Source organism: Notothenia rossii, assembly GCF_949606895.1.
Source record: "Notothenia rossii genome assembly, chromosome: 8".
NCBI classification, from domain to species: domain Eukaryota; kingdom Metazoa; phylum Chordata; class Actinopteri; order Perciformes; family Nototheniidae; genus Notothenia; species Notothenia rossii.
This window is the reverse complement of record NC_136906.1, coordinates 65,319,180-65,325,179: the sequence shown is the minus strand read 5'-3', so window position 1 is coordinate 65,325,179 and position 6,000 is coordinate 65,319,180.

Below are 6,000 nucleotides of genomic sequence, written 5' to 3'. Positions count from 1 at the left end.
CCCCACCCTTGTCGGCCCAGAAATTGGTCGGACCAATAGAAAACTTGGATTTGTCCTTGGTAGTGCCTACACACTATAGCACATTTTTTATGAAACAGTATGTTCTTTTAGGCTTATATGTATCTATTGCGGTAGGGTATAAGGAGCTATAAAGGAGCTTATCCTTCTATGTGCTATTTTGTTGTAAACGCTTCCAACTGCTTTTTTTTGTATTGCTGTGATCACTATAATATAACCACCATAAAATACACCTGTATCAATAATGGTCTTTCTCTCATACTGTATGTGAAAACACATGGGGTGGCCTCCTGCTGGTTTTTGCTTGGTTCCCATGTCCTGTTTCCTGCCCTCCTGCTCCACAGATGAGAGAATGTAGCCTTACTGTATGTTCCAGTAACACCCTGTTAGGGCATGGCTTTCTTGAGATGTATTTTAGATATTCGGACATCGCCTATAGAATTCAAAGTTTGACCTGTTTTCAACCACTGTCATTTGATCCTCACTTAAGTTAAAGAGTGTGTATGTGCATGTGTTATGTAAGTACTCAGTAACCAAGATAACCATATATGTCCTACTTTTTGGAGAGTGGCCCTTACTATGTCAGAAATAATTGATGACATTTGTTTGGCTTTAGCAGTTAGTTGCAAATGGGCATATAATTGAATATCAACGCCAACTGGCACATATTCAAACAACTGTGTGTTTGCAAGGCTCCTTTTCCTTAGTTTTAGTTTTAACCTCCCAGGAACAAATATAATCAGCAAACACTATTGATAGTATAAAGGTCAACCTTGTTTTTTTCTTGCAAATAAAATGAATTAAGCAATAAGATTGTTTTGATAAAAGTGTTGCTGTTAAATTGCATTCAGTATATCAAACATGAATTACTTATTATGCATCTGAATGACCCTGACACAATAATGTAATCATTTACAGTCTATCAAATAATTGGATAAGCATTGCTAATTTATAATTTTGCAAGAAGTGATGTTCGGATTCAGAGTTAAATCTAAATATTGTATATGCTTCTGGGTAGTTTGATTTACAACAAAACAGTCAATTGTACAAACGGATTTTGTGTTTTGTACAAAGTAGATTTTTCTAGCAGCCAAACTTAGTTAAAGTTGGAGAAAATGCAAATGCTCAAGTCCAATTACCTGAAGATTGTTCATAGTATAGTGCCCTAATAAATGTAATTAACTACATTCTGCTGTTGGACTTTCAATCGTCTATCATAAACTTGTAAAGAGTGTACATATAGTTTTGAGTAAATGGGTATAACAATTCAAACAATTACCTTCTTGAATTACATAACTTCGCCTGTGGCCATTTGCACTTGTAAACAAACACACATTTTAACATAATATTACTTTTCCTGTAAACGTGCACTAATTCTAAGCCATTCATACTGTATGCACACATGCCCTCATTTTTCGCTCTCACCACCTGACACCAAACCCACGCTGAGTATCAAGTATTAGTTATAATATATCGTAACTTAGTTACTAAATGTGTTGGAGGTATACATTTTGCTGTACATCAGTTTATAGAGCAAAGGGGGAGGTATTTATTGTCCAAGGTGGATGTACAATTTAATATCCATCCATCCATCCATCCATCCATCTTCTCCCGCTTATCCGTGGTCGGGTCGCGGAGGTAGCAGTTCCAGCAGAGAGCCCCAAACTTTCTTTTCCCTGGCCACATCAACCAGCTCTGACTGGGGGATCCCAAGGCGCTCCCAGGCCAGCGAAGAGATATAATCCCTCCACCTGGTTCTAGGTCTACCCCTTGGTCTCTTCCCAGCTGGACGTGCCTGGAACACCTTCCTAGGGAGGCGCCCAGGTGGCATCCTAACTAGGTGCCCGAACCACCTCAACTGGCTCCTTTCGAAGCAAAGGAGGAGCGGTTCAACTCCGAGTCCCTCCCGGATGACCGAACTTCTCACCTTATCCCTAAGGGAGACACCAACCACCCTGCGGAGAAAACCCATCTCGGCCGCTTGTACCCGCGATCTCGTTCTTTTGGTCATGACCCATCCTTCATGACCATAGGTGAGGGTAGGAACGAAAATGGCGCGGTAGACAGATAGCTTTGCCTTCTGGCTCAGCTCCCTTTTCATCACAACGGTGCGGTAAAGCGACTGCAGTACCGCTCCCGCTGCTCCGATTCTCCGACCCATCTCACGCTCCATTGTTCCCTCACTCGAGAACAAGACCCCGAGATACTTGAACTCCTTCACTTGGGGTAAGGACTCATTCCCTACTTGGAGTGGACAGTCCATCGGTTTCCTGCTGAGAACCATGGCCTCAGATTTGGAGGTGCTGATCCTCATCCCAGCCGCTTCACACTCGGTTGCGAACCGATCCAGTGAGTGTTGAAGGTCGCAGACCGATGAAGCCATCAGAACCACATCATCTGCAAAAAGCAGTGGTGCAATCCTTAGTCCACCGAACTAAAGACCCCCTCCCCCACGACTACGCCTCGAAATCCGATCCATGTATATTACAAACAGGATTGGTGACAAAGCGCAGCCCTGGCGGAGGCCAACCCCCACCTGAAATGCGTCCGACTTACTGCCGAGGACCCGGACACAGCTCTCGCTTTGGGAGTAAAGAGATTGGATGGCCCTGAGTAGAGACCCCCTCACCCCATATTCCCGCAGCACCTCCCACAGTGACTCCCTGGGAACCCGGTCATACGCCTTCTCCAAGTCTACAAAACACATGTAGACTGGATGAGCGTACTCCCAGGCCCCCTCCAGGATCCTTGCGAGAGTAAAAAGCTGATCCGTCGTTCCACGACCAGGACGGAATCCGCATTGTTCCTCCTCAATCTGAGGTTCGACAATCGGCCTGACCCTCCTTTCGAGTACCTTAGAGTAAACTTTCCCGGGGAGGCTGAGTAGTGTGATGCCTCTGTAATTGGCAAACACCCTCTGATCCCCCTTTTTAAAAAGGGGAACCACCACCCCGGTCTGCCACTCCTTCGGTACTGTTTCCGACTTCCACGCAACGTTGATGAGACGTGTCAACCATGACATTCCCTCAACACCCAGAGCCTTCAGAATTTCTGGGCGGATCTCATCCACCCCCGGGGCTTTTATTTGCCACTGTGGAGTTGTTTGACAACCTCAGTGACCTCAACCCGGGAGATTGGTGTCGATCCCCCGTCATACTCCAGCTCTGCCTCTAACATAGAGGGCGGAGTTGTCGGGTTCAGGAGTTCCTCAAAGTGCTCCTTCCAACGCCCTAACACTCCATCAGTTGAGGTCAACAACGTCCCATCCTTACTGTACACAGCTTGGAATGTTCCCTGCTTCCCCCTCCTGAGGTGTCGGACAGTTTTCCAGAACAACTTTGGTGCCGCCCGAAAGTCTTTTTCCATGTCTTCTCCAAACTTCTCCCACACCCGCTGCTTTGCCTCGGCCACGGCTGAGGCTGCTGCCCTTCGGGCCTGTCGGTACCTTGCAACTGCCTCGGGAGTCCCCCGGGATAACAAATCCCTGAAGGCCTCCTTCTTCAGTCGGACGGCTTCCCTGACCACCGGTGTCCACCAGGAGGTTTCGAGGGTTACCGCCCCTTGAGGCACCTAGGACCTTGAGACCACAGCTCCCCGCCGCGGCTTCGGCAATAGAGGCTTTGAACACCGCCCACTCTGGTTCAATGTCCCCAACCTCCACAAGTAAAATGTAATTTACTGAAAGTGTCAGAGAACTAGAATTATAATTAGAAAGGGGAGATTTATGTATTTAGATTTCAAGTTAAATCACAAGTAAGTCAGCTGAGGACATGAGCTTAGCCATTAGTCTAAAATGTATCATGACATGTGATCGAGGTCATCATTGGCACGTCAACTTTCCCCAACAAGCCTTTCCTGGAGCCTTATAAGAATATTACTTAATTGCACCCATATGGCACATAGCCAACATATAAACTATAGAGTTGTCATGTGTTAAATTAAATATGCCCACTTCCCCAGAATAGTGAATTAAAGGTTAAGCTCCTGAGAATAGGGCGGTGCTTTAATGTGAGTTTCTTTGCATGCTAATTTATTTAATCAATTGTCATTTGACGTAGCTCCAACATATTTAGTGCATTAATGAATTACAAAGGAAATAAGCTTCAAAGTATTTGAAAATGCTGAAATGACACATAAAAGTTTCCAATTACAGTAAATAATGCCCTTTTCATCATACCCATATTTATTGAGTGTGTCGACCATCTGAATATTGGTGTTTCCAGCAGAATTTGTCAAATAAAATGTTTATCTGAAACGGTGATATATATACAGTAGCGAAAGGCTTTCCTCTGTTCTTGTCTTACCTTACATTGAGCAGTGCAGTATCAATCAATCAATCAATCAATCAATCAATCAACCAATCAATCAATCAATCAATCAATGTGTATTTATATAGCACAATATCATAACTTTTACATTTGTCTAAGGGGACTTTACAGTTTGTACAGAATATGAACACAAATGCAACACACTCTGTCCTTAGACCCTTATCCCTCTCCCAGGACAGACAGACGTGCAATAGATGTTGTGTGTAAATTCACAGGATAATACATTTACAACATAGGTAGTCCAAATGCTTGAAAAATGCATAGGTCATCTAGAAAAAGATGAACATGGATGCAGGTGGATGTCAACAATCCTCTGGGTGCCATCAAAGAATTGTAAGGTGAGCATCAGGCAGGACCACGGCGACAGAAACAGCCACGACTCAGGATCCACGACTCAGGACATAGTAATATTCAAACCAGGAACCTGATTCAGTGGCAGAACAATTACATTTTGCAACATATTTATTTATATCTATGAAATATAGCCTTCTCTTACTAGCACATAGTGTTTAGCTTATTAACTCCTATCCCACTAAAGAATCACTTAATGAATTATACAGTTTATTTCATTATCTTTTCTTTTATGTAGGTCATTATATTCAGTGCTTGAATTACAGTGTGGCCTTCCTGGCTGACTTTTTGACTTTTTCTGACGATTTTCAGATACTAGAGTGAGAGCGCGACAGCTCCATGCCAAGAGCTCTATAGCCGAGAAGTCCATCGGCAAAGAGTGCAACCTCCATTGCTGAGAGTTTGGAAGCTCAATCGCTGAGTGCTCCATCGCTGGGAGCTCATTCTACGAGAGCTTTATCATCGAGAGCTCCATCGAAGAAAGCTCCATGATGGGAGTGCGGCAGCTCCATCACCAACTGCTCCATCGCCGAGAGCTCCATTGACATAAGCCCTATCAACGAGAGCTCCATCGTGAAGAACAATTATGTCATAGTAAATCATAAAGTATATCATAAAATACTATACAAGATAAAGTATGTATGTAAAACAATATATATAAAAAATGACATGGAATAGTAACAAAAAGTATTTAAAAGTCAAAGTAAAGTTGGTATTAAGTATTCCTCAAATATCTCATAATATAGCATGTCATTGTATCAGAAAATGTAAGAGTGCTGGAGTGTCAGATGCATGCATCGTGAAGGCAATGGCCACTCCTGAATGATGGCAACCAGCGACTGCCATCCTTAGGCCTGTGTTAAAGACTGGGTGATTTGGATTGGAGACTGACTCTGAGATAATGAGGTTTTCTATCAATACGAAGGCCCTTGGTTTTATACCACAACATGTCAGTGTATTCTTGGGAAAGATACTTAACGACAAGTTGATCCAATGACACGGCATGTGTGACTTTGTGTGAGCAGATGGCACCTTGTATTGCTGCCTCCATGTCTTTGTGAATGCTGACTTGTATCTGTAAAAGCACTTTGATGGGCGTTAAAGTGCTATTTAAATACTGTCTATTTCTTGAGAAATATACTTAAATAAAGGAAATAATAATATATATTTACCATTTAACAGAGAAATCATGGGACAAAGGATATTCTTTGGCTGTTTTAGATGTTGTGTCATTTGAAAGATGTACATTTATCATTGATGACATGCCACTGTTTAAATGATCTTTCCTTACTTTCTCATATTT